Genomic DNA, 20866 nt, shown 5'->3' on the forward strand with positions numbered 1-20866 from the left:
ATAATGGTAAGGTTAAGATGAACGGGGTCTACTTTCAAATTACTGAGGATGTGGTTGCTGAAGTCACGGGGATTCTGAAGGAGGGGCATAAATTTTTCAGAGACAAGAAGATGTCTTCTAATGCTATCAAGGATTTTGTGAAAAACACTAAAGAGCTGAACAAGCTGGGAAAGAAAGAGACATTTTTTGTAATGGATACTATAAAGAAGCTCTGGAGGTATGTTCTCTACGCTGTCATTGAATATATAACCTTAGACCCCAGGTTTGATAGGGTTAGGACTCACCATTTTGTGATTCTGAATCATTTTCGGCATGGTAGTAAGATCTCCTTCCCGTATTATCTTTTTAACTCGATGAACAAGGCCATTTCTAGTTTTAAAAAGAAAGCTACCGTCAACCCGGCTCTGCATGAGGGTCTTCTGCTTCTGATTCATGAGCACTTCCACGCTCAAACCATTAGCAAAAACCCTATCCAGGGGGCGGATGTTGACAAGAGCAGCTCCAGTTTTTCCTCAGATTCCGACGATGTCGAGAGCATCAGCTCTGATGAGGTTTTTGAGCATTCAGGTAAGAAGACTAAAAGCCATAAGAAGGATTACCCCTCTATCAAATTACCCAGTAGAAAGAGCCCTAGAGGTCATACCCTAGCTAAAATTGGCTCTACTGAGGAGGAGGAGGAAATGGATACTGATGATTCTGACAAGGTTTCGAAGGAGGAGCTGGATGAGGAGAAACTGAGAAAAAGACAAAAGAGGGAAGGAGAGAGCATGGAGCAATCCAGCAGTCAGGGAAAGGATTCTCTGCCCATTCCCCTCTCCCCTATACATCCCCAGCCTCCTTTGGAGGAAAATGATAACTCTGGACAGATTGAGGGGGAAGTGCAAGTTAATAACAGAAGGAAGGCCTAGAAGAACTTCAATGTGAGAACGGCCACTATGGGAATTTACAGAGAGGTGATGAACCCCCAACTCCTGGTGGACGACCTTGAGAAGCCTAGACTCAATGAGCTAATTGACCCGGCTATGGTGGCTATTTCTAATAATGCAAGAGAAACGGGTATGAATTTGTTGAACAATGCCCGCAATAGCATGATCGACAACTTCAGATCGATTAAATGGATTTTCCATGAGCTTGAGGATGTCAGAGATAGGGTTTCCCAAATGGAAAAAATCAAGAGCAAGACAGGTGCTGAAAGCCAAGGCGACCGAAACAACTGGGAGACTCTGATGGAGAGGAGAGTAAAAAATATTGAGAACTACAATCACAACCTAGCTAGTCAAATGATCTCCCTCCTTGCTTCGATCAACGACAACATCCTCTCTCTCTTGGATAATCTAAAAGACAGGAACCAGATGGAGGAAGATGATAAACAGAACAGAGACAAAGATAGGTTGGATGTGGATAAAGCCAAGGACAGTACTATGGAGCAGGATCTGACGAACGCCCAGGATCATAAGGTAGAAGAGCAACAAGAGTGCGCCGAAGCTGCCCAGACCATGCTCGAGATGGAGAAGTAGTCTGCTAGGTTTGGTCTCTGTCCTTTGGTTTTTGTTTCTCCTGGCTTTGGCTTTTTGTCTAGTTTCCATTTTTTCTGGTTGGTTCTCTGGCCTTTTTAGTGGGCAGCTGTTTTGGGCTGGGCCTTTGGGCTTATTTTCAGCCATAAGGATTATGATTTGGCTGGGCAATTTTTTGCTTATTTTCAGCCTTTCTTTTCGTTAAACTTATGGGTTTCAGGACCCCTTAAAACCTGTTTACCTTATCAAAAACTATACATACTCTAATGATGATGATGAGATAGTCCACATGGTTGAACTCATGGATGTTGAGTATTGTGATGTTGTAACCATGAAGGGCAAATAAGACAAAACTAAACCTAAGACACCATTTTTCTTAAGGGTCCCTTCTTCTAATTCATCTAACAATGAACTATCACAATCTTGGCCCAACACTGTTACGTGTTCTTGTGCTAAGTTGGTACTCAAAGGCCCTATGCCTTCTACTCCTAAGCTAGAACAACATAAGGATAAACCTTTTGTCAATCCATCTGGAAAAGGAACAAAACTTGCAACAACTTCTACAACTACTAGCTACAATATCCTTGATCAATTACAATGAACAAATGCTCAAATCATGATCTTTAAACTGCTCAAAATCTTGCTTGCTCATAGAAAGATTCTAGACAAAGCCCTCACTGAGGAAAATGTCCCTCAAGATCTTGATCTTGAGAGGTTCCAATCTATGGTAGGTCATTTGACCTCACCTTACTATATGTCCTTCTCTAAGGAGGATGCCAATTCACTAAGCCATCCACATAATCAAAGTCTACATATTGAGGTCATGATACACCTAAAATGTGTTTGTCATGTGCTCATTGATAATGTAGCTAGTTTAAACATTGTCTTTGCTACTCTACTTAGACAATTGGACTATTCTAAAGAGTTCATTGATCCCCATGGTAAGATAACTATAAGAGCATATGATGAAGTTGAGTGAAAATATTTAGGTCTTGTGGTGTTGCCTCTCTACGTTGGTCCTGTAGAAAGGGATGTCACTTGTTAGGTCCTCAACATTCACTTAGCTTATAATATTCTACTAGGAAGACAATGGATGCATGAGATGCAAGATGTGCCTTCCACTTAACATCAATGTGTAAAATTCCCATTTCATGGATCTAAAGTCACCGTACTTGCAAGTACTAGCCATACATGTAACATGTTGAAATCTACTAAAAACTTTTAATCTTCTAATAGAGAATCTATATACCATCATGATAACAAGCTAAAGAAAATTGAACAGTAACTCAAGCTAAAGGAAACTAGAATGGGAAATTATCACATAGAACCAGTTCTATCTTTGACATCTCTTCTTGATTGTCCCCATCATTATGGGAGACCATCTAAAGCAAAGAGACCTTTTATGTTGACATCTCAAACTAAGTATGATGATACTTTTGTCAAAGCTACTATTCCTCTTGAGGAGGAAGCTAAATACAAAGCTATTGCTGCATGTACATACAAAGAGGAGACTCCAATTGACCTCATAGAACAATCCCATGAAATTACTCCTAGAAAGTATGGTACCAGTCTTGAACTCATGAAACACTTTAGCCCCAAGGGAATTGGTCCTATTGGATGCAACAAAAATGGTCTAATTGATCCTGTTAAAGTAATAGCTAGAAGGAATCAAGACACATCCAGTCTAGGCTTCAAAAAGATTCCATTCCATCTAGGGATTAACAAATTCATACCAAAAACTGAGAGTTCATCTAAACATGAGTCACAAGCTAAGTTTGATGACCATGAAGACAATGTTGATGATGAGGATCCTTATCCTTATCTAATTCCTAATGATTTGGCTAAATTCTTTGTAGAACTAGATGACTTTGTACCATGTATCAATGTCATGGATGGTGATAGTGATTCTTCTGATAATACTACTACCCAACAAGAACAAGGAGAGTCTAGTCATTCTTTATGCATTGAGTACCTTTGGAAAATTGTAGATGATGAAGGAGAGTTTGTTCCTATTACTATTGGGGAATTCTATAATCGATCTCCATGTAGTATAGACTCTTGAGAGTATGAATTTGAATCTCTCTCAGAAGCAACTATAGACAAAGATATAGATCAAGTTCATGTCTCTGAAAACCTCCTTGAAGTAGGTGAATCATCTAGAGTTATGTTGAATGAGTCCTATCCAACTAGTGTCCTCAAGTCTTCAATTAATGACATTAATGCTCAAAGGAATTCAAACTCACTTGTGGACAAAGCCGCTCTAGGCCTCAAATTACTTATCCAAGCATTTAATGATTATACTGTGAATGTAATGAACCCACCACATATCTTCCACTCACCTATGCTAAGCTCATAGACTAAAATTCCAATGCATCTAGTGAAGTCCCTACATTCTAGAATGACTATGCTCTTGCCTACTACTTAAATGTGGTCAAACCAATAACGTCTTCAACCAACAAACAAAGTGTCAACATGACTAAAGCTGACATCAAATATCTTTGTCATATAATAAAAAAGAAACAAAATAGAAGGTCCAATAGTGAAAACCACATTGTGGAAGTGTTAGAACCTAAAAAAGAAAAAATAAAAGATGTATCCAAGGGTGAAAATCTCTTTGAAGCACCTATGAATGAGATATTTGATGCACTTCCTAGTCATTTTTAGGAAAGATCATCAGTATTGATAGAGCCAACATAGCCAATCAACTTGGGAACAAAAGAACAACCTCACATAATACATCTTACATAGTCACTATCTATGGAATAGAAAGAGGAATTCATTGCCTTCTTCAAAGAGAAAAAGATAAAATTTGCATGGACATATTCAAATATGCTAGGACTAGATCCTGATCTCATAATGCATAATTTGTCCATTGCACCAAGAGTTAAACCAATCAAACAAAAATTGAGAAAAATGCATCCTCATGTTGCATTGCTTTTCAAAGTTGAACTGAAAAAGCTTATGAAAGACGGTTTCATCTAAGCTATTGATTACACTGAATGGATATCAAACATCATTTTGGTCTCCAAGTATGACAAATCTATCAAAGTCTATACAAATTTTTGAGATCTAAATTTAGCATGTGCAAAGGATGATTTTCCACTCCCTAACATTGATATGATAGTGGACATGACGACATGATATGAAATGTACTCACTCATGGATGGATGAATTGGTTATAATGAGATCAAAATTACACTAGAAGATCAAGAAAAAACTTCTTTTACTTGTGCATGGGGATCTTTCTATTGGAATGTGATGCCATTTGGTTTGAAAAATGCAGGTGCCACATATAAAAGATCAGTTACTACAAATTTTCATGACATGATTCACAAAAAAATGAAAACTATGTGGATGATACTCTAGTTAAGAGCGCAAAACACAACAATCACCTTCAAGATTTGGGACCAATCCTAGATTGCACGGAGAAATTTAGTCTAAGACTTAATCCCAAGAAATGTGCATTTAGTGTAACATCTGGGAAATTACTTGGCTATATTGTGTTTGCAAAAGAAATCAAGGTTGATCCCAAGAAAGTTCAAGCAATCATGGATATGCCTCCACCTTGCAATATCGGTCAAATGAGAGGTTTACAAGGAGGACTTCAATCCATTCATAGATTCATCTCACAACTAGCAAATAGGTTGCAACCTTTTACCAAAAGTCTACATAAAGGTGTGAAATATAACTAGAGCCAAGATTGCGAACACAATTGAACACAAATAAAGAATTACCTTGCTCATCCACCAATCTTGATGCTATAGACTCATTATTATCCTTATCCTTATCCAATTCCTTATCCATAAGTTCATTATTATAGCTATAGACTACTTCACAAAGTAGGCAGAGGTAGTTCCTCTCTCTATAGCAAATGGAAAAATTGTTGCTCTATTCATCACAAATTACATCATATGTAGGTAGGTTGTATCTTCCTCCATTATAACTAACAATGGAGGACAATTTAAAAACAAAGATCTTAAGGAGTTATGCAAAAAGTTTAGAATTACACAAAATTGGTCTTCTATCTATTACCCCCAGAGTAATGGTCAAGCAGAGGCATCCAACAAGGTAATCCTTAAAATCTTGCATCACACAATTAGAAAATCTAGAAGGGACTAACACCTTCAGATTAACCCAACTTTATGGGCTTACAAAAAATGTATCTAAACTCCAATGATTACAATGCCATTTGCTTTAGTATATGGAGTAGATGCTATGCTTCCTATTGAGGTTGAGATTCCTACTCTGAGAATTTGTATGAAGGGCCTCATTATTGATGATGACTACAAAATATCTCAACTTCAAGAGCTAGTATTGTTAGATGAACACAGACAAGTGGCATATGATCATCTTTAAGATTATTGGTAGCGTATGTCTAGAAGTTACAATAAGAAAGTTAAGCCATGTGACTTCCAATTGGGTGATCTCATTTTGAGAGAAAACCCTAAGAATCAACAAAAATGGGTACAAAAAGGGAATTTCAATCCCAACTAGCTTGGTCCTTACATAGTCATTGTAGTGTTTGGATCTAGTGCTTACCAACTTTCTACAACCAAATGAGAGGTACTCAAGGATCCCATCAATACTCTCCACCTGAAGTGGTTCTACAGCTGATCTAGTTTCAAAAAGCTCTTTTTATATATCTAAATATCCTAAAAAAATCTAAAAATTGCAAAAAGTCCTCAAAAAAATCATTACCCTCGTGAAAACCTAGTAATAGGCACCTTGGTAATACCAAAAAAATGAAAAAAATAAAATATACAAAAAAATCAAAAAATCAAAAAATACAAAAATATTGAAAAATAAAAAAATGTGCCATTGATGAAAACTTGGAAAATAGGCATCATGGTAGCAAAAATAGAATCTTTACCAAGAAGATGAAAACCTGGTAAATAGGTGCCTCTTACCTCAAATGTTATATCTCATAGTGCATCTTATGGCTCCTATATAGTTTCTTTCCTACTTTAATTTGCTACTTTTTCTCATGTATCCAAGGATTGAATCTTGTCATAACTCAAGGGCAACACCCTACAGTGTCATAGGAATCTCTTTTTGCACCAGCCACCAGTTGTTGTAACTACATCTACCTACTATCACTAGTATCACTTAGAGATTCCTCTTATGGTAGATCTCTTTTCGTATCAGTCACTAGTTGTTCTAACTATGTCTTCCTACTATCACTAGTGTCACTTAGCAATTCCTCTTATAGAAGATCCCTTTTTGTGTCAGTCACCAGTTGTTCTAATTGTGTCTACCTATTGTCGCTAGTGTCACCATATAGATGTAGATCACTATGAAATATTTCACATATACATATATAGCTGGATGGAAACTATGGTTCAAATGTCAATCATTGATCATTCTAGGTCTAATCTCGATGACCACCCTCAATCTACATCTATAGCCAGTTGTACATACAAACAATACTCCTGTGAAATATCCTATGGTCAACTGTAATATTGCCACACATGAGTCAAAGGAAATTTCTCAATGACTAATATCAATCAACCAATCAGTGGTCGAGACACAAACATATATCCAAGCTCTACCTGCGCATCATCCTAGACCTCTATCTCTATCCATATTCTCTAGACTATGGCCAACAAGTCATCTAATCAAGCCCTCCACTAGTTAGTCTTCCCTAGAGCTATCTGGGTAAGTTGGCATCTGTATCTACAAATGTATGGCTCCATGGGATGCCTCTCATTTGAAAAAATAAGTCTCGTAACTGGCAAGTACTCCTATGCCCATATCCAAAGAACATATACACTGGCCACCATGCTCCTCTCATGGAACATATGGGTGAGCATGCACTAACCCCACCTATATCTCACTAGTGTCACCAACATCATCTAGAGCATCCAGCCCCATCCACACTCTAGTCTATGTTGGCCTTTGTTAGGCATCAAGAAATAACTACTGAATATCCCCAACACCACTGCCAATTTGTGTGTGTGACCATATGTGTAGACTAGCTCCTCCCACATGATGGCTCTACCCATGATCAACTCCTCCTCAAAGACACCCCTCAGTGCCTCTATGCCTATCCATGGCACTATGTCATACACTACTCTCAGCCCATGGAAGGGTATTCACAGTATATAGTAGATGTCCTCCAATGTGATAGTCATCTCCCCATGTGGAAGATGGAAGGTGTTCATCCCCTAATGAAACCACTCCACTAGTGTAGCTAGTAGGTCATGATTCACCAACACAGGTGGAATCTAGCAAATATATCATAAACCCAATCTATTAATGTGTGCCATATCAACATCATCAAGTAGCCATAAAAAAGCTCCATAAGGTAGGTAATAGGATCAAAATCTGACATTAGGAAATGTAACCTACACACATGAACACAATAGGAAAACAATCTATCTTTGCTAAACAAGCATGACGAAAGAAAGTGTGAAATTGCAAAAAAAAATCAAATTTCACACACAAAAACTTGCATTTAACACTAGAATTTTGTGTGACATCTCGTGTTCTCACGTGAGGTTGCACATCTTCATGCAAGGATAAACTTTCTTGTACGAGCAGTGATCAAACACTCAACAAAAAATGAACCAAAATTAACATTTTTTGTGTGACACATGGGCATCTCCCATGTGAGAAAACCCATTATACTAGGTGAAGGAGTACATGCATGGTACTTCTTTGTGTGAGAAGAGATTGGCTTCACACGAGGAGAGACATCCTCATGCAAGAAAAAAAACACAATGCATTCAAAATTCCTTAAAATGACCTGAACTACCTCAAATAGCATGAAAAATTAAATACAAAGCAAGGTTATTGACTACTCACCAGATACCCATAGTCTGCCAGCCAACTATGTCATTGGGAGCACTTGAATCAATGTGTAGACAAGGGGACCACCATTTTTTCCTTAGAGCTCTCTTCTCCACAAAAGGCAAAAGTGAAAATGATTTGTAAATGACCCTTTGGGCCCTTATATAGGTTTGGACCTAATTTTTCAAAGTTCTCCAATTGGCATGAAAATTACCCCTAGCTAATTTGACCATCCAGAATCCATTTTCGAGATCGAATTCAAAATCTGAGACACTTAAACAACTCAAAATTTCATTTTAAAAATTTGGGATTGACATGATTGAAGGGTTGTGCAATCCAATTTTTTGTGATACTTTGTAAATCTTAGAATCTTTTCAAATCAACTTTTCTTCAAATTTTCCAAAATTTCTAGAAAAATTCAACTCTAGTTAAACTACAGTCAAGCTTGGTCTTCTGGCCCTTGAAATCACTTCAAATCACCTCCAAATTTTCTTCTAATCATTTTGATCTCTTCTATATTTTCTTGAATATCATATTTCTTTAGTGTTCCTTCATATATTGTTCTACATTGTATTTCTAGTGTTTCATCTTTTGATTTCCCTCCCAAGGGGGCAGGATGATTACATCAGTGAATTTTAATTTCAACTTATTTTGAATCTTATGTCCTCATCACTTGGGGCATCTCATCACTTGAGTCATTTTATTCCCCTCTATCTGACATTTATGTCATCTCTCTTATCTTTTGATCAACTAATCAATCTTATAGTAGTACTTATCCAAGTTTGATGGATAGGTATTGGGATAGCCTAAAACCTAACTCCTAAGGATCAAGCCTCATTCTAGAGATGATTCTATGAATCATGATTGGATCTTGTTATCTTTTTGGACCAATATTTAGGTGTACTATCTAGATTCTGGAGGATTAAGCTCCATTTAGAAAATAATTCTGAATTCTTGCTAAGGATTAAGATTCATTCTTGAGATAATCCTACCTTTTACTAGAGAGTTAAGCCTCATTCTAGAGATAATTCTAGGCTCTTGCTTTCAATCATTATTCAATAGATAGGTATCAGGACAATCTAAACCTTGACTCCTGAGGATTGAGTCTCATTATGAGAATAATTCTATGAAATTTGACAATCTTTGTTCTATCAACTTCAGTATCTAGGTGTTCTATCTAGATCCCCTAAGGTTAAGCTTCATTTGGGAGATAACCTTTAAAAGCTTATCAATCTAGGTATCTAGATGTTCTATCTAGATCCCTTAAGGTAAAGCTTCATTCTGGAGATAAACTTTAAAAGCTTATCAATTGGTCTCTATGTCATCAATTTTAGAACCAATCTCATTTCTTGATCTATGCTTCATACTTTTGATTTCTTTGAATCAAAAGTCCTACTCACACATTCATTCAAAGAGGGGAAAAATGTAATACCCCAAAATTGGAAAATTCTAGTTTATTTAATCATTCTTAAGTCCTATTTTACTAGGAAATTTTGATTCTGATTATCGGTACTTGAAGTAGGTGTCAAATGCAAAAAACCTTAATCTACATTAATCACATTATTTATTTAATTCTTAAGTATTGACTCAAATTAGATTTTATAAACCTATTGGTTTAATTTAATTTAATTATAAGTGTTCATACTTTAATTAAATTAAAATTACCTCTTTAGCTACTATATAAAGGAATTAAATATATTTGATTTAATATTTCCTCTTTTTAATTATTGAATTTAAGTATTCAATTAATTAAAGTTTACTCATTTATGAGATCATATTCTATTTTATTAAATTAAATATTCTATCCAAATCTTCTCTATAGTTTAGAAATGGAAACTTTGGGTGAACTAAAATTAGAAAAGGAATTAAATCAGTTAGCTCATTTTTCAACTCAAAATTAGATCAGTTAACTCCTTTTTCCACTCAAAAGCAATCAGTTAACTTCTTTTTCGTAAGGAATTTTCCATAATGACTGAATCTTATCTTCAATCTTGATCATCCATTTAGATTAATCTTGACCATCGATTGATTTTGGGGTTCTATTTAAGAAGTCTTCGATTCCTCATTACAAAGGTTGAATTGAATTTGCATCAAACTTATGCTGGAATGTCTACTCAGTTGGTCTTGCATTAGCTAAATATTCTTTCATATCAATCTCATATTGTTTAATAATGCATCCATTTAGATTAATTGTTCTTTCTTGTTCTTAGAATAATTTTGCATACATTTAGATTAATCTTCCATATTTCATATAGCTCAAACTCCTTCATTCTAGAGGTTTGGTTGCTTGCTTCTCATTCTAAGAGAAAAGAAAAAATCCTTCTAGTTAGAAGGCAATAAATGAGCATGTTGAAGTGTGTGTGAGGATCTGGGGTCCACATTTCACATATACTTGATGGATTCACTAGTTTGTTGAAACTTTCAGAAAACTCTTTTTCTCTTTTCAGATCATTTCTCAGTTGTTCATTCTACAACTTCAATGTTGTGATCTTAATTTCTTTACCTTTCAATTCATGATTTGCAATCATCATTTGATTCAATGTTTCCAATTGTATGTGAGCAATCCTATTCACCTCTGATGTTTTCCTTTTCAGTCTATTGGTCAATATCCTTTTGTCATCTTCAATCATAACTTTGTCCTCTTCAACTTTCTTTTTCTGCTTGGTCACATCACATAGCAATACTAATTGGACTTCTTATTCTATCCCGAGATTTTTGACCTCTTCAATTATGACTCCATTCTTTTCCATCAAATTTGCAACTATTGAATCAAATTCACTTATGTTTCCATCTATAAATAATTTAGTACTCTTAATCTCTTGGTAATGTGTGTCATTCTCTTCAATAGCTATTATTTTCAAAGAACTAGGCTTTGATACTAGTTGTTGGATATAAAATGGGAAAAGTAAACTTTGAGAGGCAGGGGGGAGATGAATCAACACTTAAAATTTCAACCTCAAAGTCATTCACCACACATCCATCTCACAATCTATGCATATAAATAGAAATACCAAATTAAGTGTATACATCCATAGTATGAAAGTAAATAAATATTCAACACATGTATGCCACAAGATAATTGGTTACCTAGAAACCATCCAAGGAGAAGGTAAAAATGGGGTGGAGATGACACCTACAAGTCTCCACTACTACAATAATAAAGTGTATCTAATGAAGGTTACAATATTTGATCATGAAACATGATCTACCTTGTGAAAGGTTTCCCCTGTTAAAAGCTTACAAGATTGTTATATCTTACCCTATTAAGTATTTCAAAACCCTTTTAGAAGTGTGCCTAGTAAAAGGAATTTAACTTACAATGAAGTAAGCACGTTTTTAAAGGATTTAGAATAGCATATTAAGACTACTATCTCAAGAGATTTAACTGATTCACTTTTTAGAATGTATCATCAATGATCTTGCAGTTAGTACTCTACTGCTAGATAACATATCAACTAAAGAGATTAAATTTCCACAATCCATAGCAAATAAACTGATATATTTCTGGATTCGATTGTGTAAAGATTTGGTAAAAAATCTTTACACAATCGAATCCAGAAACATATCAACTCTTTCCAAATGTGTACTTTATCCTCACTAATCAAATGTATCTTTGTTGTCTTTTAATTCCTTTCCTCTATTATCCTCTAACTAATTCTACAATGTATCACAAATCACAACTCCTTAGTAGCCATAAATGCTCTATTTGTGCATAAAAACTCTTTTTTTTCCTTACACATCCATTAAAAGTTTAGGATTTTTCCTCCTTAAGAAGACCTAGGTGACTTAGGGTTAGGTATGGATCATTGATTGTGATTCACCCATATTATCACTTAATCATTCCATTTTTTTGATTGGCTTCATGTAATGCATAGGGATTCATAATAAAGATTCATTCTTATCATCTAAGATCACAAAAAAATCCTTAAGTTAGCTCAAAAATGGTTTACATAGAAGGTTGTGCCATTACACACAACTATGTCAAAATTATATTACTTAGCACTTGAAGTCCCTGATGCTCAGCATCAACTGCAACTTCAATGTTGTAACTTAGCCTTTGAATGACTTGGCATCCATTGATCACTTGGCTTTTGAATGACTTAACACTTACTATCTTCTCGACACTTGAGTGACTCAACACTTACTAGTTACTTGGCACATACTGAATATCTCTTGCCTCACACATACTATCAGACAACTTAGGCTTGGAAAGTATTACTTGTTCGACATGAAATAAGTAAATGACTTAACTATATTGTCACTCATATGTTGAAACCAATCTAAGATTAATAATTTTTTTCTTGGCACTGAAAAAAGTTGAAGGTAGACACTTTTGCATTTCATACATAAGCTATAGAATTTTTCTCTTCCAATATTTAATATCTTTTTATCAATTTCTTTAGATGATAACTACTTGAAAAAGATTCAACATGCAAGGACATATAAATGGGATTTCATAAATATAATATAATATATGTGCAACAAATCTAAGAAATAACACTTCTAACCTTATGTATTTTCCAAGATCATATATGACTTGTTTAATACTTTTTTCAAACTAGTGTAGGAGGGATAGAGGTAGGACGTACTAGAATCATTTAAAAATGATCATTTCAATATATTATAAAATAATACAATAGGTAGTACATGCCAATCATGTGTTTTCAACCTTGACCCAAAATCACCTTTCTTTGATACAAGAGTGCTTATATTTGTAGAAAATTCAGTGGAAATTTTGGTTTTTTTTAATGACTTCTTGTAATGCATCACTATGTTTCTCTATTAATAACCAAGCAAGGACACTCATATTTATGCGGTCTCCATTATAATTGGCTTTGTTGAAATCTTTCAGTGCATGATTTGATTCATGAATGTCAGTACAAATTTTGGCAATTTTTTTTCTATCACACCTTCCATCCAATATTTTCCATAGTATCTTTGTTACATTCTTTCCAATATGCATACTATCAAAAAAATGCACGATTGGAAGATCCTTGTCATACAGTAATCTATTAAATTGAGTAGGATAATTTTTTATTCCTCTAGGAAGTTGGTCATGATGCCTTGACAACCTTCATGAGCATTAATTACATCATTACTAAATAAAAGACAATATCAAAATATAAATTTAAAACTTCAAACCAAAAAATGAACATTACCTCAATAATTTAGTCAATTGTATTCCAACTTCCATAGATGAGGTATCATTCTTTGTGGCCTTGATGTCATCTCTTCTTTCCCATTAAAAAAATATTTTTCAGTAACTTGATACTTATGATTATTGTGGAGAAAGTGTCTAAACTCATCGAACACCTGCTTTCTTAAACTTTTTGAATGAAAAGATTTCATCTTCAGACTACAAAATGGACATGCAAATTTTCCCTTTGTCTAAGGACCTGAAAGATCATGTATAATTGGATCATGTACAATTATTATGCACAACTTAAGCATACAACAATAATGTGTAAGCTCTCTAACAAAAAAAAAAAATGTGATCTTAACAATATAACATACCACAAAAATGAGTGAGCCTAGGGGCATCATGTATTGTCCATACAAGCATTGCATGGAATTGAAATTGTCTTTGTCCTATTGGTCTAGATATGTCATACATAGTGACCCCATTCTAGGGGCTCAATATATGTGTTCATATCTTTAACTTGGTACTTACCTAGTAATTGAATGAATAGAAACATTACATTATTATAATGACCATTTTTATGCACTATTTATAAATTAATTTATATAACTATTAAATGAAAAAATACTTGATACAATCATTGACAACATTATGTGCTCCCTCTTTATGGCATCCAATAAGGAATGTTAATAACAAAAAAAGCCACACTAAGTAAACATATCTCATATCTCCAAATGGATTGACACCGTCCCCTGCCAATAAAAGCTTGAGATTATGAAGTTTTTCTTTAAAGTGTGGCCATGTTTCTTCTATCTTTTTAAATGAAGAACCATCCACAAAAATTTTCATAATATCATCTTGACTTCTATTGTGTACATGGTAATCCATAAATTGTGCCAAACTCTTACACTCGAATAATCATTGAAGATGTGGAATAATGGGAATGTAGCGAAGAACCTTGTGAGGCACCTTTTTTGTTATTTTATTTGACTGATATCTACTAATATTACAATAAGGGTATTCTATTGAAAATTCATATTGTTTATGATATAGAATGTGATCATTGGGACATGCATGTATTATTTGATACTTCATTCCAATTTGATTCATAATGGTAGATAATTCTTTGTGCAAATGAGGCAAAATGTTTGATAGTGGTGAAAAAAACTCACCTATCAACCTACAACAAAAAATATAAATTGTCAATATAATAAATAGTAATGATATGCTAACATTGAAGATGACAAAAATGGCATAACTTAGCATACATGACATTGCTACATCAGATAAACCATTCATAACCTTCAATTTCCCCAACAACACTATAGTAGAGAGAAGAGTTGTTTGGGAGCCTTCATATAGGGGCTCGTGTGTTAATATCATAATGTTTTTGACACTTGAGTGCCAACACACTTAATCATATTACACATTGGATACCGAGTATATCATTGATGCCGAGTAATTTTTAGCTACCAAGTAAAGATCAGATACTGAGTAAAGATTAGATACTGAGTGAAGATTAGATACCGAGTGAAGTATAGGTGTCGAGTGTTAACAAGTGTCGAGTGTTAACAAGTGCCAAGTAACATAAGGTGCCGAGTAATACAATTTTGTTAAGGTGTCGAGCTATCCAAGAAAAAACATGTGCCGAGTATCAACAATACTTCAAGAGCCGAGTAACTTAGTATATCAGCATAATAGTTTGTAATTGCACAAACTATGATGCAAACAATTTTTTACAACCGACATATGGTAAATCTTGAAGGATTTAATGATGTGATCGAATCTTTTATTTTTCCTATGCAATTTGCATGCAGCTAATAAGAAAAATGCTAAAGGCATGCAACCAATCAACAAAAGATAAGTACTGAGCAGAAAATGAAGATTGAATGTGGATCGTAGATCCATACCTAACCCTAAATCTTCAAATGTCTTTATAAGGAAGACAAAACTTCATTGTAAAGTGTAAGAGACGAGAGGTGTGAGAAGACATAAAAGGGTTCGCAAGGAATTTTATTTTCAGAAGTGAGGATTATCAGATCACAAAAGGATCCAGATCAAAGAAAGCAGAACAAGTGCCTGCAATCAACAATCAAGGATTGTAATCAGTCAGGTTTATTGTATCTAATACTCTCTAGCAATTGTATTAGAATAAAAATCCTATGGTGATAGGTTAGCTTAACAACTATTTCGATAAATCCTTTAACTAGGGGATGGAATCCTTTAACGAGGTAACACTTCATGTTAAGTGTTTGAAAGCCTCTAACCAGGTCACTATTGAAACAGTGTAAAGCCTTTAACAGGGTAGGCCTTTAACAGGGCAGACCATCAGAAGTGGTTGAACAATATTGCTACAGTAATTTTTGTGGGTATCATCCCCACCCCAATTTTACCTTCTTATTCCTGGAGGGTTTCTGGGTTACCAAATTCCAGTGTTAAGTGTTATTGATGCATGTGTTTTGTTACATGTTTATTTGATGTATTTATATGCATACAATTTACTTTCAGCTAAAATTTTTATTGGCTAAAGTATGATACTTATGATTCACCCCCCCCTCTCATAAGTACTCTTTCCATATTTGAATATTCCAACATCGTGTGCCTTCTAAAGTATAGGTATATCAAAACCATCTTCAGGGTAAAAGCACAAACCTATGTCACCTTTTATAAAGAAACATGATATCAGAATGTGACAGTTCAACATTAATGACAAAAAAAATGGTATTTGTGTTTAAAATATGAAGATGATGTAAACTGATGAAATGTGTAGAATTGTATGAATTTTATGCCTACAATTTTTATAATTTTTTTGACTAAGAATTTATTCATTTTATTTTATTTTGAAGTCCCCTTTTTAACTGTAAAAAATATAGAATGTAGTTCCCATCAAACAAGTATGTGCAAATCATCTTTTTTTGTTCTAATTTGAAAATATTTTATAGATGACATGTATAGCTAGTGAACAAAAAAAGAAATAATTATTTTTGATGTATATTTTCTTTGTTATAAGTACTCAAGTTCGACCTTGTCAAGATCCAACAGTTTTTTCCTCCTGTCAAAACTTCTCTATCAAATCTATACCTTCTTGAAAAAAAATTACATATTCATGAAGAGGATTCTCTCCTCTAGTGATAGATATAATTTTTTTATTTTTTTAATATGATTTACTATTTTTTTTCATTTTTTGAGAGAGCATCTTCTGAAATGTTGAAATATTGACTTATAATATTTTGAGATTATAACATATTATAACTAATCAAAACACTCAAAAATTTATATAATGATGATATTGAATCTGAGATCTATAAAAGGGTATTTTTAGTTTTTGAAAAAAATTGAGTTTTGATAGAGAAATGAGATTTGACCAAAATAGGTTTTTGTATCACAAACGGTGACACAGATCTATGCTTTTACCCTTCATCATCACTATCAGATGCGCAAGTACCATCATCGTGAGAATTTTCATCAGCTGCACTGATACCATCTTCTTCAATCATGTCCTCTAGCATATTATCATCTTTCATGGGAGTGTTATCCTCAGCTTGGATATTCAAACCTCCACGTTCCTCTAATAGGAAATCTACATTCAACAATCAATGAAAATCATGGCCTCCTTCAACGTGACCATGTTGCCTATAATGACTCTGGGCTATCGTGATTAGAATTCTTCAATTCTTTAGGCAATTGTACTTTTTACAAGGACAATTACATTTATCATCTTTTCTTCAGTGATGAGACCACAATGTAGCTATTATCTCATTATTTTTTTCTAGCTTCATATTGTTAGGCATGGTCTTTCTTCATAGGAAAATATATTTGTAAAATAATTGGACATGTTGTACTTAATGTTTATATCTATGCATATGGTTTTAAAAGAAAAAGTTAGTGTAATTAATGTGTATATTTACAAAAATATTGGACATGTTGTACTTAATGTTTATATCTGCACATATGGTTTTGAAAGAAAAAGTTGGTGTAATTAATATGTATATCTACAAAAATATTGGACATGTTGTACTTAATGTTTATATCTGCACATATGGTTTTGAAAGAAAAAGTTGGTGTAATTAATGTGCATATCTAAAAAAATATTGGACATGTTGTACTTTATGTTTATATCTACACATATCATTTTGAAAGAAAAATTTGGCCACCTTGCTCAAATTCACCCATATTATAATATCAACAACTTTCATTGACAAAAATTCAACAAATTTTGTTGAGCCTTTCCATTACTCCTTGTTTGTCATGAGTTGGGATCATTTAATAGGGAAAATTTGTATTCAATATAGAGTATGCACATATCAGAGTTGTGACTATTTATTTTAGTAGTTTGCTATGCTTCATTCTGGCAATTGTTTGGCTTTCCATGTGTACATTTATAGCTTTAAGCACCCATAGTTATATATTAACCCAAACATATTACTATTCTACTGATCAAATGTGGTGGTATCAAGTTTTTCATAAAATATGGAAAAATTAGGTGTTTTCCCCCATATTTTAGAGAGCGTCAATCATGAAATGCATAAATTTTATGGTGGTAATTTTGGTAGAATAAACAACTAGGTAATAGTTGATAATGATTGTGAGTCTTATCTTCAACATCTCTTGAATCCTTAAACAGTTAAACATAAATAGTTATCATTAGTTTAGCAAGATGCTTGACACTTACTTGTTTGCTAGATATCTCTATTTTTGTTTAAATCTTATGATGGAAATATTCTTTTAACATTTTAGCACAATGTCATAAACCAAATTTTGTAATCGATTTAGTTCAAACTTCTATGATTTCTTCATTTTCTTCATTTTCTTGTTTGAATTGATACCAAAAGACACCTTAATTTTTATCGATCTAATGGTGTTTCTCACTTCAAGGAGAAAATGGAGATTCTGTTTTAGTTATTTCATAAATTAACTATTCCAATTTTAGATGTTTGGACTTGATGATACTCAAACAATAGTAGTTTGTAGGTTCATGGATTTCTAGACTTAAAACAAATTCACAAGTCCTCCTATAGCTATAACTTCCATATCCATTTTAGAATCCATCACAAAGCACCTCTTCCCTAATCTAGTCATGTCATCCCCTATTTGATTTGTTGACACAAAGACATAGATTGTACAAAAAAATAAAGCTCCTAAATTTTCATACAGATATATAAGTCCAAGCATTGTTGCCAAAACAATGTTGCTACCCCAAAATAAAGTTTATTTAGATATATATCTAATAAATATGATCAAACTATTTTAATTATGCACCTATTTTTTCTATCAAAACTAATGACCCAACAATAATGTGAACCTTTGATATTCAATCGTTACTTTATTATATATTATGTAACATTTTTAGTAAAAAATTCAATAATAAATTGTTTTAACAGTTTGAGTCTATTTTTATCTTACAATTAATATTAGATAGCATGACCTAAATGAAAAACAACATACCAAAAAAATGAAAGAAAAGAAATATATAATATTTATCTTATGAAATACCATAATTTCATAAATCCAACTGCACTATGAACTAATACTAATTATATTTTGAATGCAATAGAACTTGATAAATATAACAGAATCCTCTAATATTTTAAACCCTTTATAGACATAGCTGCACTTAGATTTCAATAGTTTAGGTAACAATGAAAACATAATGATAGAGGAGCAAAACCTAATTAGAGCTTGGTAAAAAGCTTAGCGGCATGGATATAGATCAAAGAATTTGCCTCCTCATTATCTAAATCTACATGAGTGATAGATCTAATAGAGCGATCTGGGTCATAATGCATTAATATTTACATGGCCACTACTTCCCATGCTCATCAAATTTCATTTGAACACACGTTGCATCTCTGAAAGGTAAAAAATCTTGTCATTTCCATTCAAATGATACATGCTAGTCGTTTGTCCATCTTTAGAAAACAACTACATTATTTGGTTCTGAAATAAAATTCTTGTAGTTATCCCCAAGAATAATATTTGGAATTATAAAAATTATCTAATATGTATTTCTCTTTAGATCAAATCTTAGGTGCATAACAATTTATCTTAATATTATTTCATATAATTTGATTCTTAACAATTTTATCTTAATATTCTTTCATATAATCTGAAATCCTTCTTGTTCTGGTCAAGGTTGCATCTTCAAGATAATGGGTATTCATAATCAATGGGTTGATCAATTTAAGAAGTCTAGGAATAGAAGAAAGAAAAATATTTTGTCAAATTATTTCAAATAAAAAACCTTGGCTCACACTTGGTATTGGGCTAAGCAAAGAGGATGGCTCATGCTCAAGCGAAGATCCATATGGAAAGGGTAAAGGAATAGTTGCACATAAGAGTAGTTGATTCTGGGATTTTGATTATTATAATCTATTAGATAGATATGGAGTTATTTGTTTTATCAGATGGAATATAGCCAATTTCTATCAATGAAGACTTTTTATAGCATCAAATTTAAATCAAAATAAAACAATTTATATGTAGTTTGATGATGAGTTTTATATGATGTGTTAATGGGAAAAAGGCTGAAAGCCTATAATATATTAAAATAAAGGGAGTGTAAACATTGATAAGAGGAATCAACTACAAACACAACTTCTCTTCCACTTCCATGCCCATGTTTTTGATAAGATAAACAGGTTTTAAGGGATCTTGAAACCCATAAGTTTTACACAAAACAAGGATGATAATAAGCATAAGAAGCCTAGCCAAAATAGAGGTCCAATAGCTTAAAAAAAGCTCGAAGGCCTAGCCCAAAACAAAGGCCAATAGAAAGGCCAAAAAACAAACTAACTAAAACAGACTACAGAAGGCCTATCCAAAAGCCAAAAGCCAAAAAGACAAAAATACAAAAGACAAGAAAACTAGTCTTCAATAATGTTCTCCATTTCCTGCATAGTTTGAGCTACCTCGACTATCTTTTGTTGCTCCTTTTCCATTTGATCCTATACCTTCTCCATGCCCTGATCCATACTGATGAATGTACTGATTGTGGCCTTGTCATCATTTGGCCTAGCCTTATCCCTGTTCTGTCCTCCCTCCTCCACCAAGAAGCCCCTATCCTTAAGTTTACCAGTAAGGGTTTGGATGTTGTCATTCATCAAACTTAGGAGAGAAATCATCTGACTTGCCAGCTTGTGGTTGTATTTTTCAAGATTTCTAATTCCCCTTTCATTTAAGCTTTCTCTGTTATCCTGGTCCTCCTGGCTATCAATACCTGTCTTATTCTTAGTACTTTCCATCTGGGATACCCTTTCTCTAACTTCCTCCAGCTCATGGAAGAGCCATTTGATTGATCTAAAGTTGTCAATCATACTACTGTGGGCATTATTCATAAGGTTCATTCCAATCTCCCTTGCGTTGTCTGAAATGGCTAGGATAACTGGGTCTATGAGCTCATTGAGCCTAGGCTCCTCCAGGTTGT

The sequence above is a fragment of the Cupressus sempervirens genome, chromosome 4 (assembly GCF_028749045.1).
Source record: "Cupressus sempervirens isolate cs-2001-9-10 chromosome 4, ASM2874904v1, whole genome shotgun sequence".
NCBI lineage: Eukaryota > Viridiplantae > Streptophyta > Pinopsida > Cupressales > Cupressaceae > Cupressus > Cupressus sempervirens.